The sequence below is a fragment of the Phyllobates terribilis genome, unplaced genomic scaffold, assembly GCF_046119375.1.
Source record: "Phyllobates terribilis strain yellow unplaced genomic scaffold, ASM4611937v1 Scaffold_74__1_contigs__length_7073193, whole genome shotgun sequence".
Lineage (NCBI taxonomy): Eukaryota > Metazoa > Chordata > Amphibia > Anura > Dendrobatidae > Phyllobates > Phyllobates terribilis.
The window spans coordinates 4,120,494-4,133,467 of NW_027362834.1; the positions used below are offsets into that span (position 1 = coordinate 4,120,494).

The following is a 12,974-nucleotide window of genomic DNA, read 5'->3' on the forward strand; positions in this document are numbered from 1 at the left end:
CACGAACTGGTCCTTCCCGTGGCATAGGTCCTCCAGCAGCTTCCGCATATGTTCGGGTCTTGGTCTTCAGTGGGCACTCCCGAAATATATGGCCGTCCACGCCACAAAGGTTGCAAGAATCCTTATGGGGGCAATCCTTAAATAAATGTCCTAGTAGACCACAGTTATTACAACGGAATGCCTTGGACTCTGCACAATTGCTCTGGACATGCCCCATTTTCCCACAATTTCGACAGTACATAGGCATGCCAGCATAAAATAAATACCCCGACTTTTCCCGATAGTGATAGTAGAGGGGGGGTGATGTGTTCCTCCATAGCCCTGGGGATCCTTCCGCAACCGCACAAGAAACCTCCGCTTCCCACCCCAGAAGCCAACAGAGTTCTTCACAGGCCCAATGTATCTCACCTCATCACAGTGACGGCTCAAACAGGTTTGGATGTCCTGCCTCTCCACAAAAGGGTTGGGAAAATACGTTGTTATTTGTACTTCCTCATGGACGAAAAGCAGGGAAAACACCAGGCCATCCATCTCATCTCTCCAACCATGCTCGTTCACCTTCTGGACCAACTGTTGGCAGCATCCTTGGTTCTTAAAAGTGATGGTATAAATACCTTTGAGTTCATTGTCCTGGAAGCAAAAGATGTCATCTCTGTCGAACTCCAGGATCCCAAGGAGGATGGTATTGCAGACGAAGCGGATACCTTTCTGCTCTCTGAAACTTTCCAAGACCTCGATACGGATTGTGTTCCTCATCCGGGGCTCTCCCGATGCAAAAGAAATTGTAGCAGGCATCCTTCCACGAAAGCGTACCAACTACAGAAGAAAAGAAAAAAGGCGTGAGCCTTTTTAAGGGATCGCAACACGTTGTAAGGGGACTAAGCCAGCTCCCTAATAGCAGCAGGGGGGTGAAGCCCCACCGTAAGGTGGGACGATCCCCCCAGGCCAAGGAGCCGGGTACCCCAAACACCTATCAGCCAAGACCAGATGCAATGCCTAAACACCACACCCAATCTTAGCCAAAAGGCCGAGAAGCGATAACCAGAATTGGTTTCCGACTACGGTGCCACCCAAGGATTCTGAAAAGTCCATTTGTGGAGATGGCCACCTGGACTCCCGTTAAGAAGACATGCTGTCAACCTCTAGATCCCTCACATGCCTGCACTTTTCGGCTTGCTGCTGCTGCAATCCACGCGTTTTAGATCTGCATAACTCCACCTCTTTTAGCACAGTACCCTCAACCCCCGGCTGTTCCCACCCGCCTCAACACCGTTGGAAGGGAGGAGAACCAATTAAGGCGGGGGGGGGTGGAACGAGCAGCTGTCTACCCTTAGCAGGAGGGTTGCTGATTAATTACCTCTCCTGCTGCTGCTGCTGCTGGCTGTCCAGCAGCAGACTGAAGGTGGCTGCTGCTGTGCGCAGGTATATAAAGGCTCAGAGCCTATTATGACACGCGCAGCCAGCGTTCCATTGCCACATTCCGTCTACTGCAGGCGGGATACCTGGATGGCTGAATGTCACTGAGAAGCTCACAGAGACCGCCATAAGCAACAGTTTAAAAGAATGCCACAGACTAATCAACCAAACTTTTTGGGTTGGTTTCTCTTTTATAGTCTGCAGGCATTAAATGAAAGAAGTCAGTGTTCCAGCAGAGGGAGACAACGTTTCAGAAAAGGCATTGTAGCAAACCAAAAAAGAAATTTTAAGCGCAGCAGAGTAACCAGCTCACATACCTGTTAGCTCAGGTGAGTTTAAAAGGCTGCTGTTGATAACAAGGGCATTTGCTAAATAGATGGTGTGTGTGCAACAATATACTGAAAGGTCAATTATATTGTGCAGCTTATCTCACCACCTGTAGTTATTTAGGTGAAAGCTCCAAAGTGCTTGCCTAATATGTCTGTTTATCCAAAAGGAAGTATAGAGGGAGAGCTAGATAGATAGCATTGCATTACATTACATTACATGGCAATGCAATGCACAGTTGCTGAAGTTGAACCAAAATGAGCTTGTCATCTGGCTTCTGCAACTTTTAACATGAAAAATCCAATGAGGAGAAGAAAAGAAAAGCCAAAGAGTCCATCCCAAAATCCAACAAACAAGCAAAATGAAAAAAAAGCATTGAATTCAATTCTTTCTGATTTTAGAAACTGCATTAAAGAAGGGGTGCACCGGTCCTGGAGATACTGCAATACCAGGTCAATGCGTGGAGTGGACAGAGCAAGCTCTTTTTCCATCTCCCTGTTCTAAAAATCCATTTAATATATGGTCCCCAGATAGGGGACGTATCAGATATTAAACTGATAAGAACAGATACTACACTTGATCTTAGCCAAAAGGCCGAGAAGCGATAACTAGAATTGGTTTCCGAGTACGGTGCCACCCAAGGATTCTGAAAAGTCCATTTGTGGAGATGGCCACCTGGACTCCCGTTAAGAAGACATGCTGTCAACCTCTAGATCCCTCACATGCCTGCACTTTTCGGCTTGCTGCTGCTGCAATCCACGCGTTTTAGATCTGCATAACTCCACCTCTTTTAGCACAGTACCCTCAACCCCCGGCTGTTCCCACCCGCCTCAACACCGTTGGAAGGGAGGAGAACCAATTAAGGCGGGGGGGGGGTGGAACGAGCAGCTGTCTACCCTTAGCAGGAGGGTTGCTGATTAATTACCTCTCCTGCTGCTGCTGCTGCTGGCTGTCCAGCAGCAGACTGAAGGTGGCTGCTGCTGTGCGCAGGTATATAAAGGCTCAGAGCCTATTATGACACGCGCAGCCAGCGTTCCATTGCCACATTCCGTCTACTGCAGGCGGGATACCTGGATGGCTGAATGTCACTGAGAAGCTCACAGAGACCGCCATAAGCAACAGTTTAAAAGAATGCCACAGACTAATCAACCAAACTTTTTGGGTTGGTTTCTCTGTTATAGTCTGCAGGCATTAAATGAAAGAAGTCAGTGTTCCAGCAGAGGGAGACAACGTTTCAGAAAAGGCATTGTAGCAAACCAAAAAAGAAATTTTAAGCGCAGCAGAGTAACCAGCTCACATACCTGTTAGCTCAGGTGAGTTTAAAAGGCTGCTGTTGATAACAAGGGCATTTGCTAAATAGATGGTGTGTGTGCAACAATATACTGAAAGGTCAATTATATTGTGCAGCTTATCTCACCACCTGTAGTTATTTAGGTGAAAGCTCCAAAATGCTTGCCTAATATGTCTGTTTATCCAAAAGGAAGTATAGAGGGAGAGCTAGATAGATAGCATTGCATTACATTACATTACATGGCAATGCAATGCACAGTTGCTGAAGTTGAACCAAAATGAGCTTGTCATCTGGCTTCTGCAACTTTTAACATGAAAAATCCAATGAGGAGAAGAAAAGCAAAGCCAAAGAGTCCATCCCAAAATCCGACAAACAAGCAAAATGAACAAAAAGCATTGAATTCAATTCTTTCTGATTTTAGAAACTGCATTAAAGAAGGGGTGCACCGGTCCTGGAGATACTGCAATACCAGGTCAATGCGTGGAGTGGACAGAGCAAGCTCTTTTTCCATCTCCCTGTTCTAAAAATCCATTTAATATATGGTCCCCAGATAGGGGACGTATCAGATATTAAACTGATAAGAACAGATACTACACTTGATCTTAGCCAAAAGGCCGAGAAGCGATAACCAGAATTGGTTTCCGACTACGGTGCCACCCAAGGATTCTGAAAAGTCCATTTGTGGAGATGGCCACCTGGACTCCCGTTAAGAAGACATGCTGTCAACCTCTAGATCCCTCACATGCCTGCACTTTTCGGCTTGCTGCTGCTGCAATCCACGCGTTTTAGATCTGCATAACTCCACCTCTTTTAGCACAGTACCCTCAACCCCCGGCTGTTCCCACCCGCCTCAACACCGTTGGAAGGGAGGAGAACCAATTAAGGCGGGGGGGGGGTGGAACGAGCAGCTGTCTACCCTTAGCAGGAGGGTTGCTGATTAATTACCTCTCCTGCTGCTGCTGCTGGCTGTCCAGCAGCAGACTGAAGGTGGCTGCTGCTGTGCGCAGGTATATAAAGGCTCAGAGCCTATTATGACACGCGCAGCCAGCGTTCCATTGCCACATTCCGTCTACTGCAGGCGGGATACCTGGATGGCTGAATGTCACTGAGAAGCTCACAGAGACCACCATAAGCAACAGTTTAAAAGAATGCCACAGACTAATCAACCAAACTTTTTGGGTTGGTTTCTCTTTTATAGTCTGCAGGCATTAAATGAAAGAAGTCAGTGTTCCAGCAGAGGGAGACAACGTTTCAGAAAAGGCATTGTAGCAAACCAAAAAAGAAATTTTAAGCGCAGCAGAGTAACCAGCTCACATACCTGTTAGCTCAGGTGAGTTTAAAAGGCTGCTGTTGATAACAAGGGCATTTGCTAAATAGATGGTGTGTGTGCAACAATATACTGAAAGGTCAATTATATTGTGCAGCTTATCTCACCACCTGTAGTTATTTAGGTGAAAGCTCCAAAATGCTTGCCTAATATGTCTGTTTATCCAAAAGGAAGTATAGAGGGAGAGCTAGATAGATAGCATTGCATTACATTACATTACATGGCAATGCAATGCACAGTTGCTGAAGTTGAACCAAAATGAGCTTGTCATCTGGCTTCTGCAACTTTTAACATGAAAAATCCAATGAGGAGAAGAAAAGCAAAGCCAAAGAGTCCATCCCAAAATCCGACAAACAAGCAAAATGAACAAAAAGCATTGAATTCAATTCTTTCTGATTTTAGAAACTGCATTAAAGAAGGGGTGCACCGGTCCTGGAGATACTGCAATACCAGGTCAATGCGTGGAGTGGACAGAGCAAGCTCTTTTTCCATCTCCCTGTTCTAAAAATCCATTTAATATATGGTCCCCAGATAGGGGACGTATCAGATATTAAACTGATAAGAACAGATACTACACTTGATCTTAGCCAAAAGGCCGAGAAGCGATAACCAGAATTGGTTTCCGACTACGGTGCCACCCAAGGATTCTGAAAAGTCCATTTGTGGAGATGGCCACCTGGACTCCCGTTAAGAAGACATGCTGTCAACCTCTAGATCCCTCACATGCCTGCACTTTTCGGCTTGCTGCTGCTGCAATCCACGCGTTTTAGATCTGCATAACTCCACCTCTTTTAGCACAGTACCCTCAACCCCCGGCTGTTCCCACCCGCCTCAACACCGTTGGAAGGGAGGAGAACCAATTAAGGCGGGGGGGGGGTGGAACGAGCAGCTGTCTACCCTTAGCAGGAGGGTTGCTGATTAATTACCTCTCCTGCTGCTGCTGCTGCTGGCTGTCCAGCAGCAGACTGAAGGTGGCTGCTGCTGTGCGCAGGTATATAAAGGCTCAGAGCCTATTATGACACGCGCAGCCAGCGTTCCATTGCCACATTCCGTCTACTGCAGGCGGGATACCTGGATGGCTGAATGTCACTGAGAAGCTCACAGAGACCGCCATAAGCAACAGTTTAAAAGAATGCCACAGACTAATCAACCAAACTTTTTGGGTTGGTTTCTCTTTTATAGTCTGCAGGCATTAAATGAAAGAAGTCAGTGTTCCAGCAGAGGGAGACAACGTTTCAGAAAAGGCATTGTAGCAAACCAAAAAAGAAATTTTAAGCGCAGCAGAGTAACCAGCTCACATACCTGTTAGCTCAGGTGAGTTTAAAAGGCTGCTGTTGATAACAAGGGCATTTGCTAAATAGATGGTGTGTGTGCAACAATATACTGAAAGGTCAATTATATTGTGCAGCTTATCTCACCACCTGTAGTTATTTAGGTGAAAGCTCCAAAATGCTTGCCTAATATGTCTGTTTATCCAAAAGGAAGTATAGAGGGAGAGCTAGATAGATAGCATTGCATTACATTACATTACATGGCAATGCAATGCACAGTTGCTGAAGTTGAACCAAAATGAGCTTGTCATCTGGCTTCTGCAACTTTTAACATGAAAAATCCAATGAGGAGAAGAAAAGCAAAGCCAAAGAGTCCATCCCAAAATCCGACAAACAAGCAAAATGAACAAAAAGCATTGAATTCAATTCTTTCTGATTTTAGAAACTGCATTAAAGAAGGGGTGCACCGGTCCTGGAGATACTGCAATACCAGGTCAATGCGTGGAGTGGACAGAGCAAGCTCTTTTTCCATCTCCCTGTTCTAAAAATCCATTTAATATATGGTCCCCAGATAGGGGACGTATCAGATATTAAACTGATAAGAACAGATACTACACTTGATCTTAGCCAAAAGGCCGAGAAGCGATAACCAGAATTGGTTTCCGACTACGGTGCCACCCAAGGATTCTGAAAAGTCCATTTGTGGAGATGGCCACCTGGACTCCCGTTAAGAAGACATGCTGTCAACCTCTAGATCCCTCACATGCCTGCACTTTTCGGCTTGCTGCTGCTGCAATCCACGCGTTTTAGATCTGCATAACTCCACCTCTTTTAGCACAGTACCCTCAACCACCGGCTGTTCCCACCCGCCTCAACACCGTTGGAAGGGAGGAGAACCAATTAAGGCGGGGGGGGGGGTGGAACGAGCAGCTGTCTACCCTTAGCAGGAGGGTTGCTGATTAATTACCTCTCCTGCTGCTGCTGCTGCTGGCTGTCCAGCAGCAGACTGAAGGTGGCTGCTGCTGTGCGCAGGTATATAAAGGCTCAGAGCCTATTATGACACGCGCAGCCAGCGTTCCATTGCCACATTCCGTCTACTGCAGGCGGGATACCTGGATGGCTGAATGTCACTGAGAAGCTCACAGAGACCGCCATAAGCAACAGTTTAAAAGAATGCCACAGACTAATCAACCAAACTTTTTGGGTTGGTTTCTCTTTTATAGTCTGCAGGCATTAAATGAAAGAAGTCAGTGTTCCAGCAGAGGGAGACAACGTTTCAGAAAAGGCATTGTAGCAAACCAAAAAAGAAATTTTAAGCGCAGCAGAGTAACCAGCTCACATACCTGTTAGCTCAGGTGAGTTTAAAAGGCTGCTGTTGATAACAAGGGCATTTGCTAAATAGATGGTGTGTGTGCAACAATATACTGAAAGGTCAATTATATTGTGCAGCTTATCTCACCACCTGTAGTTATTTAGGTGAAAGCTCCAAAATGCTTGCCTAATATGTCTGTTTATCCAAAAGGAAGTATAGAGGGAGAGCTAGATAGATAGCATTGCATTACATTACATTACATGGCAATGCAATGCACAGTTGCTGAAGTTGAACCAAAATGAGCTTGTCATCTGGCTTCTGCAACTTTTAACATGAAAAATCCAATGAGGAGAAGAAAAGCAAAGCCAAAGAGTCCATCCCAAAATCCGACAAACAAGCAAAATGAACAAAAAGCATTGAATTCAATTCTTTCTGATTTTAGAAACTGCATTAAAGAAGGGGTGCACCAGTCCTGGAGATACTGCAATACCAGGTCAATGCGTGGAGTGGACAGAGCAAGCTCTTTTTCCATCTCCCTGTTCTAAAAATCCATTTAATATATGGTCCCCAGATAGGGGACGTATCAGATATTAAACTGATAAGAACAGATTTTTTTTTTTTTTTTTTGAAAGCCCGAATTCGTGTACAAAACCCGAGTGCGCTTAAAAAAGTGACAAGTGCCACAAAAAAAGTGCACTAGGATGCTGGTCTTCTTGAAACCCTCTCCAAAAGGAGAAGGGTCCCCCAAACCATTCCCCGTCCCTCCGAGCCAGAAGGCCACAGCGAGGAACAGGGACAAATAGCCACCTCCAGCCTAAGCCAGTGGCGACCCAATCTTACCCCCAGCACCTGCCCGAGTTCTCACCCGAGCAAGGCACTGGGAGCCAAAGACTGTGCTCCCCTCCCCGAAGAGGGGAGCCAACAACGCTCTCCTCCCGAAAGAGGAGAGCCAGGGGGGTTCAGGGGGGAGCGGAACCTGATGGCCACACACTCCCCCCCTAGACCTGCCAAGAGAGGAACCCATAAGGGAACCGCATCCCGACAAAATCCTAGTAGGACGTGACACACGTGAATAAGTGGACACACAGTGACAAAGAAATTAAATAAATAGTGAAGGTTTCACAGTATAATACTGCCCGGACCTTCGACCGGGAATTGAAAAAAATTCCCCATCCTAAGGCCAGAAGGCCCAGAATAAGGGTGTGTGCGAAGAAAGAAATATTGAAGTGCTTGTGCAAATGTGCCATAAACTCAAGTGGGGTTCCCAATCCCAGTGAGTTAAGGCACCCCAGGGTCACCACTCCTGGGGCACTTCACACTTCGGGCTTTCGATCTTCCCCGGCCCAATGGCGTCAATCCTGGGGGGCCATGCTTTCCACCAGATGACTATATTAGCCACCTGGCGTACTAACAAGCGCCTAAACCCCAGTGTGCATAATGTATCAATCTACTAGGGCGGCCAACATCCAAAACCGCCTTTTCGAAAGATACTACACTTGATCTAAGCCAAAAGGCCGAGAAGCGATAACCAGAATTGGTTTCCGACTACGGTGCCACCCAAGGATTCTGAAAAGTCCATTTGTGGAGATGGCCACCTGGACTCCCGTTAAGAAGACATGCTGTCAACCTCTAGATCCCTCACATGCCTGCACTTTTCGGCTTGCTGCTGCTGCAATCCACGCATTTTAGATCTGCATAACTCCACCTCTTTTAGCACAGTACCCTCAACCCCCGGCTGTTCCCACCCGCCTCAACACCGTTGGAAGGGAGGAGAACCAATTAAGGCGGGGGGGGGTGGAACGAGCAGCTGTCTACCCTTAGCAGGAGGGTTGCTGATTAATTACCTCTCCTGCTGCTGCTGCTGCTGGCTGTCCAGCAGCAGACTGAAGGTGGCTGCTGCTGTGCGCAGGTATATAAAGGCTCAGAGCCTATTATGACACGCGCAGCCAGCGTTCCATTGCCACATTCCGTCTACTGCAGGCGGGATACCTGGATGGCTGAATGTCACTGAGAAGCTCACAGAGACCGCCATAAGCAACAGTTTAAAAGAATGCCACAGACTAATCAACCAAACTTTTTGGGTTGGTTTCTCTTTTATAGTCTGCAGGCATTAAATGAAAGAAGTCAGTGTTCCAGCAGAGGGAGACAACGTTTCAGAAAAGGCATTGTAGCAAACCAAAAAAGAAATTTTAAGCGCAGCAGAGTAACCAGCTCACATACCTGTTAGCTCAGGTGAGTTTAAAAGGCTGCTGTTGATAACAAGGGCATTTGCTAAATAGATGGTGTGTGTGCAACAATATACTGAAAGGTCAATTATATTGTGCAGCTTATCTCACCACCTGTAGTTATTTAGGTGAAAGCTCCAAAATGCTTGCCTAATATGTCTGTTTATCCAAAAGGAAGTATAGAGGGAGAGCTAGATAGATAGCATTGCATTACATTACATTACATGGCAATGCAATGCACAGTTGCTGAAGTTGAACCAAAATGAGCTTGTCATCTGGCTTCTGCAACTTTTAACATGAAAAATCCAATGAGGAGAAGAAAAGCAAAGCCAAAGAGTCCATCCCAAAATCCAACAAACAAGCAAAATTAACAAAAAGCATTGAATTCAATTCTTTCTGATTTTAGAAACTGCATTAAAGAAGGGGTGCACCGGTCCTGGAGATACTGCAATACCAGGTCAATGCGTGGAGTGGACAGAGCAAGCTCTTTTTCCATCTCCCTGTTCTAAAAATCCATTTAATATATGGTCCCCAGATAGGGGACGTATCAGATATTAAACTGATAAGAACAGATACTACACTTGATCTTAGCCAAAAGGCCGAGAAGCGATAACCAGAATTGGTTTCCGACTACGTTGCCACCCAAGGATTCTGAAAAGTCCATTTGTGGAGATGGCCACCTGGACTCCCGTTAAGAAGACATGCTGTCAACCTCTAGATCCCTCACATGCCTGCACTTTTCGGCTTGCTGCTGCTGCAATCTACGCGTTTTAGATCTGCATAACTCCACCTCTTTTAGCACAGTACCCTCAACCCCCGGCTGTTCCCACCCGCCTCAACACCGTTGGAAGGGAGGAGAACCAATTAAGGCGGGGGGGGGGGTGGAACGAGCAGCTGTCTACCCTTAACAGGAGGGTTGCTGATTAATTACCTCTCCTGCTGCTGCTGCTGCTGCTGGCTGTCCAGCAGCAGACTGAAGGTGGCTGCTGCTGTGCGCAGGTATATAAAGGCTCAGAGCCTATTATGACACGCGCAGCCAGCGTTCCATTGCCACATTCCGTCTACTGCAGGCGGGATACCTGGATGGCTGAATGTCACTGAGAAGCTCACAGAGACCGCCATAAGCAACAGTTTAAAAGAATGCCACAGACTAATCAACCAAACTTTTTGGGTTGGTTTCTCTTTTATAGTCTGCAGGCATTAAATGAAAGAAGTCAGTGTTCCAGCAGAGGGAGACAACGTTTCAGAAAAGGCATTGTAGCAAACCAAAAAAGAAATTTTAAGCGCAGCAGAGTAACCAGCTCACATACCTGTTAGCTCAGGTGAGTTTAAAAGGCTGCTGTTGATAACAAGGGCATTTGCTAAATAGATGGTGTGTGTGCAACAATATACTGAAAGGTCAATTATATTGTGCAGCTTATCTCACCACCTGTAGTTATTTAGGTGAAAGCTCCAAAATGCTTGCCTAATATGTCTGTTTATCCAAAAGGAAGTATAGAGGGAGAGCTAGATAGATAGCATTGCATTACATTACATTACATGGCAATGCAATGCACAGTTGCTGAAGTTGAACCAAAATGAGCTTGTCATCTGGCTTCTGCAACTTTTAACATGAAAAATCCAATGAGGAGAAGAAAAGCAAAGCCAAAGAGTCCATCCCAAAATCCGACAAACAAGCAAAATGAACAAAAAGCATTGAATTCAATTCTTTCTGATTTTAGAAACTGCATTAAAGAAGGGGTGCACCGGTCCTGGAGATACTGCAATACCAGGTCAATGCGTGGAGTGGACAGAGCAAGCTCTTTTTCCATCTCCCTGTTCTAAAAATCCATTTAATATATGGTCCCCAGATAGGGGACGTATCAGATATTAAACTGATAAGAACAGATACTACACTTGATCTTAGCCAAAAGGCCGAGAAGCGATAACCAGAATTGGTTTCCGACTACGGTGCCACCCAAGGATTCTGAAAAGTCCATTTGTGGAGATGGCCACCTGGACTCCCGTTAAGAAGACATGCTGTCAACCTCTAGATCCCTCACATGCCTGCACTTTTCGGCTTGCTGCTGCTGCAATCCACGCGTTTTAGATCTGCATAACTCCACCTCTTTTAGCACAGTACCCTCAACCCCCGGCTGTTCCCACCCGCCTCAACACCGTTGGAAGGGAGGAGAACCAATTAAGGCGGGGGGGGGGGTGGAACGAGCAGCTGTCTACCCTTAGCAGGAGGGTTGCTGATTAATTACCTCTCCTGCTGCTGCTGCTGCTGGCTGTCCAGCAGCAGACTGAAGGTGGCTGCTGCTGTGCGCAGGTATATAAAGGCTCAGAGCCTATTATGACACGCGCAGCCAGCGTTCCATTGCCACATTCCGTCTACTGCAGGCGGGATACCTGGATGGCTGAATGTCACTGAGAAGCTCACAGAGACCGCCATAAGCAACAGTTTAAGAAAATGCCACAGACTAATCAACCAAACTTTTTGGGTTGGTTTCTCTTTTATAGTCTGCAGGCATTAAATGAAAGAAGTCAGTATTCCAGCAGAGGGAGACTACGTTTCAGAAAAGGCATTGTAGCAAACCAAAAAAGAAATTTTAAGCGCAGCAGAGTAACCAGCTCACATACCTGTTAGCTCAGGTGAGTTTAAAAGGCTGCTGTTGATAACAAGGGCATTTGCTAAATAGATGGTGTGTGTGCAACAATATACTGAAAGGTCAATTATATTGTGCAGCTTATCTCACCACCTGTAGTTATTTAGGTGAAAGCTCCAAAATGCTTGCCTAATATGTCTGTTTATCCAAAAGGAAGTATAGAGGGAGAGCTAGATAGATAGCATTGCATTACATTACATTACATGGCAATGCAATGCACAGTTGCTGAAGTTGAACCAAAATGAGCTTGTCATCTGGCTTCTGCAACTTTTAACATGAAAAATCCAATGAGGAGAAGAAAAGCAAAGCCAAAGAGTCCATCCCAAAATCCGACAAACAAGCAAAATGAACAAAAAGCATTGAATTCAATTCTTTCTGATTTTAGAAACTGCATTAAAGAAGGGGTGCACCGGTCCTGGAGATACTGCAATACCAGGTCAATGCGTGGAGTGGACAGAGCAAGCTCTTTTTCCATCTCCCTGTTCTAAAAATCCATTTAATATATGGTCCCCAGATAGGGGACGTATCAGATATTAAACTGATAAGAACAGATACTACACTTGATCTTAGCCAAAAGGCCGAGAAGCGATAACCAGAATTGGTTTCCGACTACGGTGCCACCCAAGGATTCTGAAAAGTCCATTTGTGGAGATGGCCACCTGGACTCCCGTTAAGAAGACATGCTGTCAACCTCTAGATCCCTCACATGCCTGTACTTTTCGGCTTGCTGCTGCTGCAATCCACGCGTTTTAGATCTGCATAACTCCACCTCTTTTAGCACAGTACCCTCAACCCCCGGCTGTTCCCACCCGCCTCAACACCGTTGGAAGGGAGGAGAACCAATTAAGGCGGGGGGGGGGGGGGTGGAACGAGCAGCTGTCTACCCTTAGCAGGAGGGTTGCTGATTAATTACCTCTCCTGCTGCTGCTGCTGGCTGTCCAGCAGCAGACTGAAGGTGGCTGCTGCTGTGCGCAGGTATATAAAGGCTCAGAGCCTATTATGACACGCGCAGCCAGCGTTCCATTGCCACATTCCGTCTACTGCAGGCGGGATACCTGGATGGCTGAATGTCACTGAGAAGCTCACAGAGACCGCCATAAGCAACAGTTTAAAAGAATGCCACAGACTAATCAACCAAACTTTTTGGGTTGGTTTCT

The 12,974-nt window shown here is 46.3% G+C and overlaps 8 non-coding genes and 1 pseudogene across 8 annotated transcripts; all 9 read right to left on the reverse strand.

Annotated features, from left to right (window-relative positions):
- Nucleotides 1–2,158: 2,158 nt before the first annotated feature.
- On the reverse strand, nucleotides 2,159–2,349 carry LOC141195447 (U2 spliceosomal RNA). Its single transcript, XR_012268037.1, has one exon. It is a non-coding gene; the product is annotated as a U2 spliceosomal RNA (small nuclear RNA).
- A 1,120-nt stretch (nucleotides 2,350–3,469) lies between these two features.
- LOC141195448 (U2 spliceosomal RNA) lies at nucleotides 3,470–3,660 on the reverse strand. The gene has a single exon (XR_012268038.1). It is a non-coding gene; the product is annotated as a U2 spliceosomal RNA (small nuclear RNA).
- A 1,117-nt stretch (nucleotides 3,661–4,777) lies between these two features.
- Nucleotides 4,778–4,968, reverse strand: LOC141195449 (U2 spliceosomal RNA). The gene has a single exon (XR_012268039.1). It is a non-coding gene; the product is annotated as a U2 spliceosomal RNA (small nuclear RNA).
- Nucleotides 4,969–6,088: 1,120 nt separating this feature from the next.
- Nucleotides 6,089–6,279, reverse strand: LOC141195451 (U2 spliceosomal RNA). The gene has a single exon (XR_012268041.1). It is a non-coding gene; the product is annotated as a U2 spliceosomal RNA (small nuclear RNA).
- A 1,121-nt stretch (nucleotides 6,280–7,400) lies between these two features.
- LOC141196388 (U2 spliceosomal RNA) lies at nucleotides 7,401–7,582 on the reverse strand. The gene has a single exon (XR_012268920.1). It is a non-coding gene; the product is annotated as a U2 spliceosomal RNA (small nuclear RNA).
- A 796-nt stretch (nucleotides 7,583–8,378) lies between these two features.
- On the reverse strand, nucleotides 8,379–8,470 carry LOC141196535 (U2 spliceosomal RNA; annotated as a pseudogene).
- A 1,119-nt stretch (nucleotides 8,471–9,589) lies between these two features.
- LOC141195452 (U2 spliceosomal RNA) lies at nucleotides 9,590–9,780 on the reverse strand. Its single transcript, XR_012268042.1, has one exon. It is a non-coding gene; the product is annotated as a U2 spliceosomal RNA (small nuclear RNA).
- Nucleotides 9,781–10,904: 1,124 nt separating this feature from the next.
- LOC141195453 (U2 spliceosomal RNA) lies at nucleotides 10,905–11,095 on the reverse strand. Its single transcript, XR_012268043.1, has one exon. It is a non-coding gene; the product is annotated as a U2 spliceosomal RNA (small nuclear RNA).
- A 1,121-nt stretch (nucleotides 11,096–12,216) lies between these two features.
- LOC141195454 (U2 spliceosomal RNA) lies at nucleotides 12,217–12,407 on the reverse strand. Its single transcript, XR_012268044.1, has one exon. It is a non-coding gene; the product is annotated as a U2 spliceosomal RNA (small nuclear RNA).
- Nucleotides 12,408–12,974: the final 567 nt, after the last annotated feature.